Source organism: Microtus oregoni, unplaced genomic scaffold (assembly GCF_018167655.1).
Source record: "Microtus oregoni isolate MIOR12 unplaced genomic scaffold, Mior012 000009F_ref0000495, whole genome shotgun sequence".
Classification (NCBI taxonomy): domain Eukaryota; kingdom Metazoa; phylum Chordata; class Mammalia; order Rodentia; family Cricetidae; genus Microtus; species Microtus oregoni.
In genome coordinates this window covers 25,999,616-26,012,595 of record NW_024543068.1, presented here as the reverse complement: position 1 = coordinate 26,012,595, position 12,980 = coordinate 25,999,616, and the positions used below count along the sequence as shown (strand labels likewise).

The following is a 12,980-nucleotide window of genomic DNA, read 5'->3' as shown; positions in this document are numbered from 1 at the left end:
TGCACATGAATCACCCGTAGATCTCAAATGCCGATTTGAATTCAGTAGGCTGGGGATAGAGCCCAAGAGGATGCATATCTAACAAGGCCCCCTTGATCTAGGCTGATCTAGGAGGGCTACACCCGAGAAGAGGAGGAGGCGAGATCTCTGAACCCATGTTAGGTTGTTAATACCATTGGTTTCCTGGATTCCGTATCTTTGGCTATCGGTCACTCTACAACTCAGCATTCTGATGCGAGTGGTTGACAGACCACTATAGCTGTGAACAGTTCCAGTAGTGAAGATACAGTTATCACAGCAGAATGTTTATGTCCCAAAGTCAAGCGATTTCTTTCTAATCATAAAAGCAGAGTGTCGTATACCTATAATCCCAAACTTGGGAGGCTGAGGCAGGAGGAATATGAGTTTGAGGCAAGCCTGCTCTAAAGAAGTGAGTCCCTGCCCAAAACCAAAACTGAACTGAACCAAACTAGAAGGTGGCAGATAAAATTTTATATGACCATAAGTGTTGTTCAATAAAATGCATGGGTAAAAAAAATAAGAATTACATCAATAAGGATCATTTTAAAAAGACTTATTTTTACTTATGTATATGTACGTACACTCATGTGCATGGGTATGGAGGAGAAAACAAGAAGGTGTTGGATCTCCTACAACTAGAGTTACAGGTAAGTGTAAGCCACCTGATATGGCTGCTAGACACTTAACTCTGGCCCTCAGTACATGTTCCTTAAAAAACAAAAACAACAAAACAATAATCACTTAATTTTTTATTGATTATTTATAAATCTCATATCTCAGTCCCTCCTCTGCCCTTCACCCTTTTATGGCCCCCACAAAGGAAAACTTAAAAAGAAATAATAAAATTTTTTAATATAAATAAGAATATTAATTTTTAAACAACCAAACAAAATCACTTCACTCCTCCCTCCATTCCACCTCTCCATTCATCTTAGTGACATTGGATGCTGCTGTGTACCATCCAGTAGACCCTTTTGTCCAAACAGCTTTACTTGCACAGGTTCATTGTGTAATGTGTTGTTGGTCAGGTTCCAGACCTCCGGCTTCTGTTACACCATTGATACTGGACCCTTACCATAACTCCTCTCAGGTATCCTGCTGTTGCCCCAGTCATGGGGATCCTGTGGCTGCGGTTCCACATTCCTGTTTCTTCATGTGCTCCAGCAGGTCACCAATGGGGTAGATGCTGGAGAGTACCAACTCAAAGCCTTGGATGTGGGTCTGGATGGTAGCTGAGTTGGTCAGTCTGGTCTGCTGGGACCAGCCCCCTCAGGCAAGGGTTAAAGCCAGCTCTCCTACACCCACGGAGGTTGGGGCCAGCTTTCCTAAGTTGGGGGTGCTCTCCTATGAAGGGCAGGGCCAGCTCTCCAGTGCCAGAGTCATAGGTTCAGTTATCCCAGGGCAGGGTCAGCTATCCCCAGGCCAGTGAAGGGTGAGGTCATCTCAGCACGGCCCCCATAGCTCTTGTGGTTCAACACATGGCTCACATGGGCTCCTGTGGTAACACAAACAACAGACATCAACACAGACCCCAGCTACAGCAGGACCACAGACCTAGATATAACCCTTGGGAGCAGCCAGTGCACTAATGTCACCATGGCCCTGGGTGACAGCGCAGGCCACCCCATCTGTATGGCCCTGGAGACAGAGTGACCCTCGGGCACCACCATGGCCCCAGGTGATAGCACACGTTCTTAACTGCTGAGACATTACTCCAGACACACTACTAGTGATCCACCCACTACTAGTGATCTACCACTATTAGTGATCCACCCACTACTAGTGATCTACCACTACTAGTGATCTACCCACTATTAGTGATCTACCCACTACTCGTGATCTCCCTGCTGCTCTGCCCCCACACCGGTTGTTTTTTCTTTTGATTTTTCAAGGCAGGGTTTCTCTGTGTAGCCCTGGCTATCCTGGAACTTGCTATGTAGACCAGGCTGACCTTGAATCCAGAGTTTTCTCTGCCTCTGCCAAGTACTGGAGTTAAACGCCACCACCGCCACTACCACTACCTGGCCTACTATTAGTGATCTTGGTAGTGATAGTCTCTTCATTTTCATGGTTGTCAAGCATTCGATGGTTATAAGCATATACTTCTGTGACACATGAAATATTGCCCAAAGAAATGCCGAAAAATCTGCAAACTAAAAACAATAAATTTAAGCTGGGCAGTGGTGGCACATACTTTTAATCCCAGCATTCTGGAAGAAGAGGCAGGTGGATCTCTGTGACTTCAAGGCCAGCCTGTTCCAGAATCAAGTTCCAGAGCAACCGGAGCTGTTACACACAGAAATTCTGTCTCAAAAACAACAACAACAGCAACAAAAAACGAACAAGCAAAACAGTAAATTAAATGTGTTTATATATCCAATTTAATGCTTAAATTCACTCTTATTTTCTATTAGCAATAAATATAGCTCAAGAAAACTCTCTACTTAGCAAATAATGCAGATGAGACAAGTGCTTTCGTCAGATAGCTAATAACCCACAGAGCTGAGGATAAAACTAGCCACATTGTCACAATGTGGTTCTTTCCACCAAAACGGTCTCTTTCTCTCTCTATGAATATAACATCCTTATTTATGCTGAGTAGCTCAGAATGCTTCTGAACCTGAGTAGCCATGGGAGAAAGGGAAAGCTGGCTCCCCCAAGTAGAAAAAGACCTGAGTTCTAATTTTTATCTTGCAACTAGCTGCATGACTTTGGACACATTGTTTAAATCACAGAGGCCTGGTTTTCCGCTTCTGTGAAATGTGTGTAAAGAGAAATGCTCCCTTCAGAGGTCAGTGTGAGCATGAAATGAGACAGCAGGCATTAAGGGATGCTCTGCCTCCATCATATGCTCCGGGGGAGATGAGAGGGTAGAGGACCCCCGAGGTTCCTCCAGACTCCTAAAGTTGGAGGGCTGTGTTTGGGGAGGATCTGTAGGAACATTTCTCTAGCTGTCACTCTTCACCAGTTCTTAGCCACCTACTAGGCGACAAGCACAAGAAGTCACAAATAAAGTCAGTACAACGGTGTATGTGTCACAATGGGAAAAGGCACAAGAGTGAAGTCCCAAATTGGCAGTAGGGGGTGGGAATGGGGATAAAGTGAAGTCCAAGGAGAAGGGAGGGAGAGGCGCTCCAGTTCCCAGGCTTAGAGGCATGAACAAAGACTGGGTCAGGATGGCTAGAGCCCATGTGGAGAGACAGGTAGATACAGAACCAGGACAGAAGCAGCTGAAGAAGAAACATTTTGTCTACTATGAAGGGCTTATGGCTTAATGTTTGAACCAGGGGGTGATCTACTAGATTTGCGATTGTTTTAAATTAACCTCAGTGAGGGAGATGAGATGGAGCAAGAGAGTTGGGAGATTCTAGCAATAATCCAAGCAGTGGTGGCCGCGGAATCCTAAAGGGTGTACTGAGAGATGGATCGGCCTTAATGACTGTTTGCATGCTGGGTGTGGGCACGCAATTCAGAGAGGAGGAAGCCATACATGGCTGTGACCCAGATAGAAAATGCAAGAGGAGCAGGATTAGGGTGAGAGCCGCTGAATTATCCAGTCCTCGGGTGGAGAAACCAGAAAGGTGGACCCAGCAGACCCAGGGAAACCTAGAAAATGGACGAGTACAGAATTGGTGTGTAAGTGGTCAGTTGACTGATGGGTGGATCCTTCTGTTCCTGACAATTACCAGCCATGTCAGCCTAGCCTAATGTCACAGTGCCCTGGTACTGGGCTCCATCAGAGACCCGGTAATACATCATCTACAGGCTGAGGTGCGAGTCTGCACATCTTCACAAGACTCTCGTTTCTCTAAGAAAAAGGGTCCTCAGCAATTCTAAAGAAAGTGGTAGACCAGTAATCTCCTATAGAAATATATTATATTATATTATAGAAATATAATATGAGCTACTTGTGCAACTTCAGTTTTTCTAATTGCCATGTATTTTCAAAGCAAAAAGAAAGATAAAATCCATTTTAATAATAATTTCAGTCCAACATATATAAAATATAATTTCTTCTCTAATCAATAGAATTTTTACAGAGCTAGTCAACATTCTTGTCACTGTAAGGCTTCACAATCAAGTGTGAATTTCAGTCTTGCATGCCCCTTGATTGAGGCGAGAGATTACAGTGTTCAGTAGCCACACAGAACAGTTGACACTGTATTCGATGCAGCCATAGGCCACTACTCTGCTGCCTGAAAACTACAAAGACTTAGGAGAGGGTCCGGATATCATGGAACTTAGCACTCACCAGGCACACCTGCACTGGTTAAGAACACTGGCTTCTATGGCCCTGTTGTTAGAGTCTGCCTCTAGAAAAAGATGGCTTTCTCCAGTGCTGGAAGGCTTCCCTTTTAATATCTTGCTCACGTCAAATGTGAAATAAAGTGCCCTGTGTAATGATAAGAACTCATGCTTGCACATAAAGAAAGGATTGGGCAAATCTTTTTGTTTTGCAACCCGACAGTGGGCTATCTACTAAAAGATAGATTTGGGCATTTTCTAGGAGACACTGTTGCTTGCAGAATTAGTTTGTTAACCCTGTGGAGATTGCTTCCGGACTGGACAGAATGAGGAGTTATATGTGACATTTTCTGGATAGATAACTTTAAATAGGGCTTTTAATTCCGTGATTTCTTTTCATTGAGTTTGGTAGCTTCCTTTCCCCATGCGTTGTTTATATACATATTTCAGAGACATGCTGTAAGGCCTAGTCCCTTCCTTTAAAGATTGCCCTCTCTAAAGAGTACATCTCTCAGAGTCCTGGACAGAATGATTTTAGAGGCAGGGTCACACCGTATGGGAAAGAATGGCCCTTCCTGTAATTGGCCTGTTGGGATGGTTTGGTTGTGGTCTTACATAATTATAGGCCTGCGACAACGGTCTAAAGGCCATCAGCATATTTCCAAGGCTTCTAAATCAAGGGCGTGTAGTTAATTGCTCACAGGTGTTTTCTGGTGCTTATGAATATATGCAGTCTTGAGTTTCATAAAATTTTGGCAAGAAGAGGGGGACAGGGCTGAGGAGTTTCTTAGATCCATTCAGCCAACTAATTGGATGATAAAGAGAGCCTTCTCCTTCGAGAGCAAGCATTTAGAGGACAACCAAGGACAGACGTGTGTGTGTGTGTGTGTGTGTGTGTGTGTGTGTGTGTGTGTTTTAAAAAAATGTTTAAAAGGAAAAGAAAGGAAGCAGGAAATTGTCAGCACAGGGCTGCTCACTATTGTGGCCCAGCCTGCTCTCTCTCTGATTGCTGGAGACAGGTCAGCACAGGGAAGTGGTACCCAATTTTAAAATGAAGCAGAAAAGTGGAATGTGTCCAAGCAAGAATTTTCATCTTGCTTTTCCTTCTTTCCTTCTTTCCTCCCTTCTTTCTTTCTTCCTTTCTTCCTTCCTTCCTTCCTTCCTTTCTTCCTTTCTTTTTTTCTTCCTTTTTTCCTTTTCAAGACAGGGTTTTACTCTGTATCCCTGACTGTCCTAGAACTCATTTCGTAGACGAGGCTGGCCTTGAACTCATAGAGATCCATCTGCCTCCGCCTCCCGAGTGCTGGGTGTGTGTTAAAAGGTGTGTGTCAGCATCGCCCAACTAAGAATTTTAATTACTAATACTATAAAGTATAAGTCATCTTGTTGGTCCTTCTTTCTTCTGATGACTTGATGGTCATTGTGGGGGGGTTGCCTTGGAGGGGGCAGAAACGCTGATGAGAGGAATTCTGTGTTAAATGGTTATAGAAGCGTGCTTTGAAAAAGCAAATGTGCCATTATCTTGTGACATGGTATAAAACTCTAAAAAATGTGCCCTGCGACCTCTACAGCAATTGTTTGTGCAAATTAGAAAGTGAGAACCTGACAAAACAAAGCTCGTATTGCTAGGCACACCTCATCCTTCTCCTCAGGTAGAGAATAGTTGTTTGTTTGTTTGTTTGAAACTCTGCCCAGAAAACACAGACCGAACACCTAGAGTGACCCAGGTTCTGATGTCAACAAAGATGAAGACAGATTGGTTCCTGCCCTCAGGAAGCGTCATACATCTGAGGAAGAAGGAAAAATAGAGAACCCAACTGTGGGGGCCAAGTGCTAGGGTAGAGGCTTGATGCAGCCAGCGAATTTAGAAACATTTCACGAAGAGTATAACAATAGAGCCAAGTTCTGAGAGATTGGTAAGGCTTAGCTGAATTATGAAAGCCAAGGATTCCAGAGAGAAGACAACCAGTAAATGAAAGACCCAGGAAGGAGGAGACAGAAGCGAGACTGGAGACGCGGGTAGGAATGGCACACTCTAGGATTATCTTTCGAGGGATAAGACTTTAGCTTACTTACAGCCTGGAGGGAAAGACTCGGCCCAGGAGAAGAGATTCAGTCCATGGAAGACAGGATAAAAGAGACCATAGGCAGAACTTGTTCGCACAGAGCAAGGGATGCCCAAATCTCTAAAACCTGAAGGAAGGAAAGGAAGAGAAGGTTGGCTATAGAACAACTTGGAGAGGATTCAGGGGTGATGCTTTATGACCATACATCTTCTGGTGATTTATAAAGTGTTGTTATTCATTGAAAGCGATGGTTTAGTCCTCAGCTATACACTGAAATTATCTCGAAATCTTTAAAAAAAAAAATCAATGCTTGGCTGAGTGAGATGACTTGGTAAAGGCCACCAAGCCTGATGACCTGAGTTTTGTCTCCAGGATCCACATTAGAGTAGAGAACCGACTCCCACGAGCTGTCCCCTGACCTCCACACACAAAAGTAATTTAAAAACAAAAAACCATGCTTAGATTTGATGCCAGCAGATTTAATTTCATTAATCTTGGATAACAACCTAGGAAAGAACTTTTTTAAGGGTTTGGGGTAATTAGACTAAGATGTGGCAAATGAGAACTACTAATTTAAATTGAAGGGATTGGGAGCGCAACAGAGGCTTGGTATCACCACTGGGGCTGGGGGAATGAGAAAGGGAACTCAGAACGGGCAATAAACTACGAGTCAACCTTAAAGACAAAGTAAGTCTTGAGATAACAAATTTGTCAGTGCCCCAATCTGCAAGGGCTTTCCCCCCACACACACACATAGTAGCAATATTATACCAGCAGGGAGGCTAGTCCCAAAGTAGGCTTTGGTGGTTACTAAGGTTGTGGTATGAAAGACCATCCACTCGACCGTACCGAGGTGTGAGTACTGCTCAAGCCATTTCCATTCGGTCTAGCCATGGCTTGGAAATAATGAGACAGGAAGCTCCCCAGGCCCATCCCTCTACAATCCCATATCTATGCTAGTAGATGTTCTAGTCAACAGGACTCTGGGTCAGAAAGGCAAGTAAACAAGCCACGAAGAGATGCAAAGGAACCAGATACTTCCCTACCTGGGTTATTAACTGCCGAATAACCTAGAGGCGGCTGTGTGTGCTTACTATAAATGTGCACAATGTTGTGACATTGAGAACTGCACAGTGTCCGCACCTCCTTTCGGTCATGCAATAAAACATCAGGACCTGTTTATGATGGGTTTGACTTTCCCGAGTGTCGCAGAAGCCACACTCGACCCTTCAGAGGGCTCTGTGGTAGCCCTCTTGCATTCCTGGGGACAGGCACCCTGCTCTTAACTAAAGGGTGACCTCCCCTTGAACTGCTCTGCATTGTACACAGCGAGTCATTGTTCTGGCAGAAGTCCTGCTCTCCACACACATTTCGGCCTACCTTTGGAATGTGGGAACACTGACCTTATATACGATAGCCTGGCAGAGATGTGGCTCCCTCAGGGATCTCCTGACTGGACAGCAGATGGATGGAAGGAAGGGAAGAGAAGGGGAGGAGGAGAGAACAGGAAGAGCAGAGGCAGGAGGTGTAGAGAAGGAACTGCTACTGGTAAAGACTGGCTGGAAGTTATTCTGTAACCTGGACTATTGCTCAATATGGGAAACCTAACTACGCAATGCTCAGTGTGTCCCAACTGCACTTCAGTGAGACAACTAACAGGAATATGCATTCTACTGTGAAACAGATTTAAGTTGACCTACTGCTGTACACGTGCTTGAGACCTTGGGTTTGTCATTTCAGCTCTATCTATCTCTAGCTTTCCTATCTGAAAAAGCAGAAAAATAATAGCCTGGAGCGGTGGTGTACACCTTTAATACCAGCACTTGGGAGGCAGAGGCAGGTGGATCTCTATGAGTTCGAGGCCAGCCTAATCTACATTGTTCCAGGATGGCCAGGGCTATGTCTCAAAATCAAATAAACAAACACCAACATGGGTAAACATACCATTGTCTGCTTTATAGAGTTGCTGGGAGGACTGTACTTGTGAAGCTTTGTCTTATTATCTAGTGAAAACCAAAAGTCACCTGGTGAATTTATAAATGAATTTAGTGATATTAGGATAGTCGTGCTTGTGAGACTAACACATGCGACTTTCAAACGTATGACATTAATGATCTTTTTCCATGCAAATTTGTTGGACATTTATTATATGCCTACATTGAGTTGAAACACATGCAGTGTCTAGAGACCATGCATAAAATCACACATAATATAAACACAACAATAAAATATATTAGTGTGATAAAATACATTAAAGTATAATATTCACATTTGCAAGAGGTTTTTGAGACAGACCTTCTCTGTGCAATTCTGGCTGTCGTAGAACTTACTATGTATAACAGGCTGGGATTGAACTCACAGAGATCCCCTTGCCTTTGCCTCTCAAGTGCTGGGATTAAAGGAATGTGCCGCCATGCCTGGCCATTGCAAGAGGTTTCTCCTGTTGTTGTTTTAGGATTTATTTATTTGTATTTTATGCATTTGAGTGTTTTGCCTGTATAGGTGTGTGTGTATCAGATGTGTGCAGTGCCTCCAGCGAGGTCAAAAGAGGAAGTTGGATGCCCTGCAACTGGAATTATGGCGGTTATGAGTTGCCGTGGGAATTGAACCCAGGTCCTTTGCAAAACAACCAGTATTCTTAACTGCTACACCATTTCTCCAGCCTACATTTGTAAGAGTTTTTAAGACAGTACCCAGTGTTGTATTTGAGAGTAATAATTACTTTCTCTGGTTCCATTATATTACTTCCACAAGCGTGGGTGAAAGAGTTCTCTGGAAATTTACATTCAGTTAAGACCTGAGGATAGAAAGAAACCTGTGTTGCACAGAGTTAGGTACAGGGCAGGGTGTAAGGGAAGCAAAGGGTTTGTATGTCTTAGATATCAACGAAGGCCAAGGCGGCTGGGGCTTAGGGAGCCCCTGGAGAAGTGGAAAGCGATTTAGAGCTACATTCAGGAATCTAGAAGCAGGGACCATTTGCACACGTCTCCTCCCTCTTCAAACACCCCCTCTGGTCACTGTGAGCAAGACAGACAGACAGACAGACAGACAGACAGACAGAGGCGAGTGTGGAAGCTTGTTAGGAGGCCCTGGGTGAGTGACCACTTCCTTGATGGTGGCTTAGGGAGAAGGGAGGAAATGGAGGCAGAGTCTAAACACATTTTGGAACAGAAATTGGCAGGTCTCCATGCTGGATTGAATAAGAAGATAAATATTGAAGGGTGTTAAGGACTCCTAGGGCTTGGGGTCACAGTTCAGAGGTAGATACTTCTCTAGCACGTGCAAGGGCCTGGATCCCAACCTTAGCACTAAAAAAAAATCAGAAATGATAACACCCAGCCATCGAGGCTGAGGTGATGGACGATGATACCACCACTGACTGAAATAGTGCAGTCTACAGGAGGAACAGACCCAGCAGGGAAGGTGAGGCTCTGGAATCTGCTTTCAGAATCATGCAATCAAACTGGAAGCAATTTTATCCCATCACATTCAGTAAAATGTTATAGCATCATTACAAATGTATTTTACAACAAATTGACAGTTGCATCTGTCATTGTGAAACATTGTGAAATCTATATATAATGTGCAAGCATGCATGTCTATATACATATGTATTTATAATATTAAAGAAGTCCAGATGATTCTTGGACTCCCCGTGCATAAGGAATTTCAAATAATGAGGCAAAATCTCAATGGGTTATCCACTGGTTTCAAATTGCCTTGACTGTTAGTTTGGCGCCATTGAACCTGCTGACAGATATTTCTCATGACATAAGTTTCACACTAACTGTTCTTGATTTGATGAAAAATAAAACAGAGAGTCTTCTTGTGTATAAAATAGAAATTTAAACCTGTGGTGAAATTGAGCAATATGAAGAAACACTTATTTTTCCTAAATCATAGGAGGCCAGAATTAAGCATGGCCCTTACATGATCATTTACTGTAGATGGATGTTTACTAAGTCACTGAGCTGGGATTTGAGGTGTTGAGGAAAAGGAGGAGGGGAGAGAAGAAAGGAGGAAAGGACAGGAGAGGAGAAAACCATCCTGGATTTTCCCTCTAACAAATCCGAGGCCAGTATATAAAGAAAAACGTCCCATTTGGAAACATCATATATATGACAGGAAAGATTTCTTCTCCATACCCCAAAAGCAAGTTCTCTGCCCCCACGACCTCACAGAATGACTCCCTATACTTCTAAAGTGCTGGATGGAGCGTGGATCAAGACCACCCTGCACTCAGTGCACCAAGGTTTATAGCAAGTACACAAGGCACGATTAACCAAAGACACAGACCCTTCCAGATGTTTGGGAAGCCCTATGCTTCCTAGCAGCTGACCCTACTGAAACTATGCCAGCTATATTGTATATTTTCTGGAATATCTGAAATAGCTCAACAGCTGGGTTTCATGTGTTTTCATATGGGTTTTAATATTACTCCATTTTTTTAAAAAACGTTGGAAAATGAAAGGAAGATGAATATTAGACTAATAAATAATAAGAGACTAATAGCCAAGGCCGCTCCTTGTGGTGACTAGCCACACTGTCCCAGTAACGAACACATCCCCTATAGTCTGTAGCGCCTCCCATGTTTTCATTCTCAGCGTCCAGCTCTGCCTGATAAGCTATTCACCTTTATGAGCCCCCAGGTCTCTCGTTTGCAAAATGAAGCAACTGAATTAAATGGTCTGCATGAGACTTCTTCCTCAAGCATCTTTCTGCAACTTTAGTGCTCTCCGGGAACGAAGAGGTCAAACCCACCCCATGGGAACTGGCTTGACCGCTCCATGGAGGTCATCCAAACCTGATTTCCACTCAATTTGGTTCGTGCATGCCACTTCTAAATTGGCCTGGGAACGTCTCTAAAAGTTACAACTGGATGAAATAAATCCATCAAGGGTAGCTAATTAGCAGAAATACAGATGCCAGCAGCATCTAACCGAGGGAGCTCCTGAGAGTATAGGGAAATGATTCTCCCCAGACCTCAAGAAAGGTTCTGCGGATTTGGGGGCTGGGGTGATAACTGTGTCTCTTTTTCTGAGAAAGTATGACTCCCAAGAGTGTCCCAAGTCAGAGAGGTCTGATTCTCCTGAATCCTTCTGTTCAGAAAGAAGTTAAGCTATCTCAGTCACAGTGGGCCCTCAACATGGGCTCCTACAACCTGAGCGTATCTCTTGATCCCTAGGGAGGTTTTTCCTGGGAACCTCACCTCTCCCTGAGTCTTTTCCTGTTGAATATTTTTCCTCTTGCTGAACGGTTGCAGTCCCATCCCTTCAGGATCTGCCAAGACAGAATAATAATGTCCAGACTCATATCTCCGCTGCCACGATGGGTCTGAGCTGTCTTCCAGGACCCATGTATGAAGCGTGCATGACTACAGTCCTATAGAGGACCTAGAGACCCAGCTCCCCAAGCCACGCGCAGACACATGATGCTGGCCCAAGCTTTTCGGAGCTGAGCAGCGCACTCACACGTGTCTTGAAGTTCTGATGCCGCTGGAGACAGCCTCCAAGTCGGAAACAGGAACTTGAGGAAGCTGCAGCAGCACCCAAGCCAGCTGACTTGCCAGTTTGCTGATGGAATCGACTCTCTTTGCTGCCCCGGGGCCTTCACAGGCCCACATTCCAGGGCTGCGGTATAATTTACTTTAAACACACAGTGGCATCTAACCATGCCACTGTTTACGTAGCCAAATCAGCACTCAGAGGGAACTGCCTTTTAAGCCTTAACTTTTTGAAGTTTCTCTACACCGCATGTGACTTTGGCAGCCTGGTTATTTGTGCTCGCTGGGGTGACTCAAAGGCTCTGAGTGTGGAGCTGGACGTGTAGCCTCCGCTAGACAACTGCCCTGCCGTTCTCAGTGATCCAGCTTTGCATGGGGCTTAGAGCACTTGAGACTAAGAGCCAAGGCCATTCCTTCTTGGTTCTGAGCTGCCCTCCTGCCACCCACCAAGGTCAAATGACCTCTGGGATCAACTTCTCTAGTGCCACAGCACATCCAGATGACCTGTTTCAGCCAAACGAGCTTCTGAAGAGACCTGAATGTCTGGTTGCTCCACCCTGCAGGGCTGTTCAGGAAGATGGGCCGAGCCTCGTGAGGCCACAACGGGGATAACTCTCCTGGGTTAGTTGCCGCTCCTCACTGTGTCTGTGATCTCTAAATGAAAGAAGCTGTCCAGCAATGACTGTTTTCAAACCATTGGTTTAAATGTATGTAATTTGGAAACAGGAACTTGTAAGAGTATAGAAAAATGTATAACAGAATCCTTCTTGCAACCCACTGTAAGTAGGTCAATCTGATTACGCCCACTTTAAGGTTGGGAAACAGATTCTGCTTAGGCACAGCTTGGGCAGAAAGCCAGCAGAGGTGCTAAAGTTAGAACTGAAAAAGCTTCCCATCTGGGTCAAGCTCAAGTGGTCACAGAGGAGACCCATGCAAAGAGGGTGACCATATCAAGCAGCATGCAAACCAGGGCTGGTTTTAGAACACAGCAGGAATTATTGGCCACCGCTAAACAATACAGTTTGTCTGGCAGCCATCGCTTAGCGCTTCTGCTGTAGCCTTTGCCAGTGGGAGCGCATCTGGGGGACTCATGAGGTCGATGGACTGACTGTAGGGTTCAGGTCGTTCAGTTGTGAGAGATTCGT

At 44.6% G+C, this 12,980-nt stretch overlaps 1 long non-coding RNA gene across 1 annotated transcript; it reads right to left on the bottom strand.

Moving 5' to 3' along the window:
* Nucleotides 1–807: 807 nt before the first annotated feature.
* LOC121452087 lies at nucleotides 808–7,870 on the bottom strand. Its single transcript, XR_005974811.1, has 3 exons — nucleotides 7,736–7,870; nucleotides 6,343–6,459; nucleotides 808–1,516 (listed from the first exon to the last, which is right to left on the bottom strand). It is a non-coding gene; the product is annotated as an uncharacterized LOC121452087 (long non-coding RNA).
* Between the last annotated feature and the right edge of the window lie 5,110 nt (nucleotides 7,871–12,980).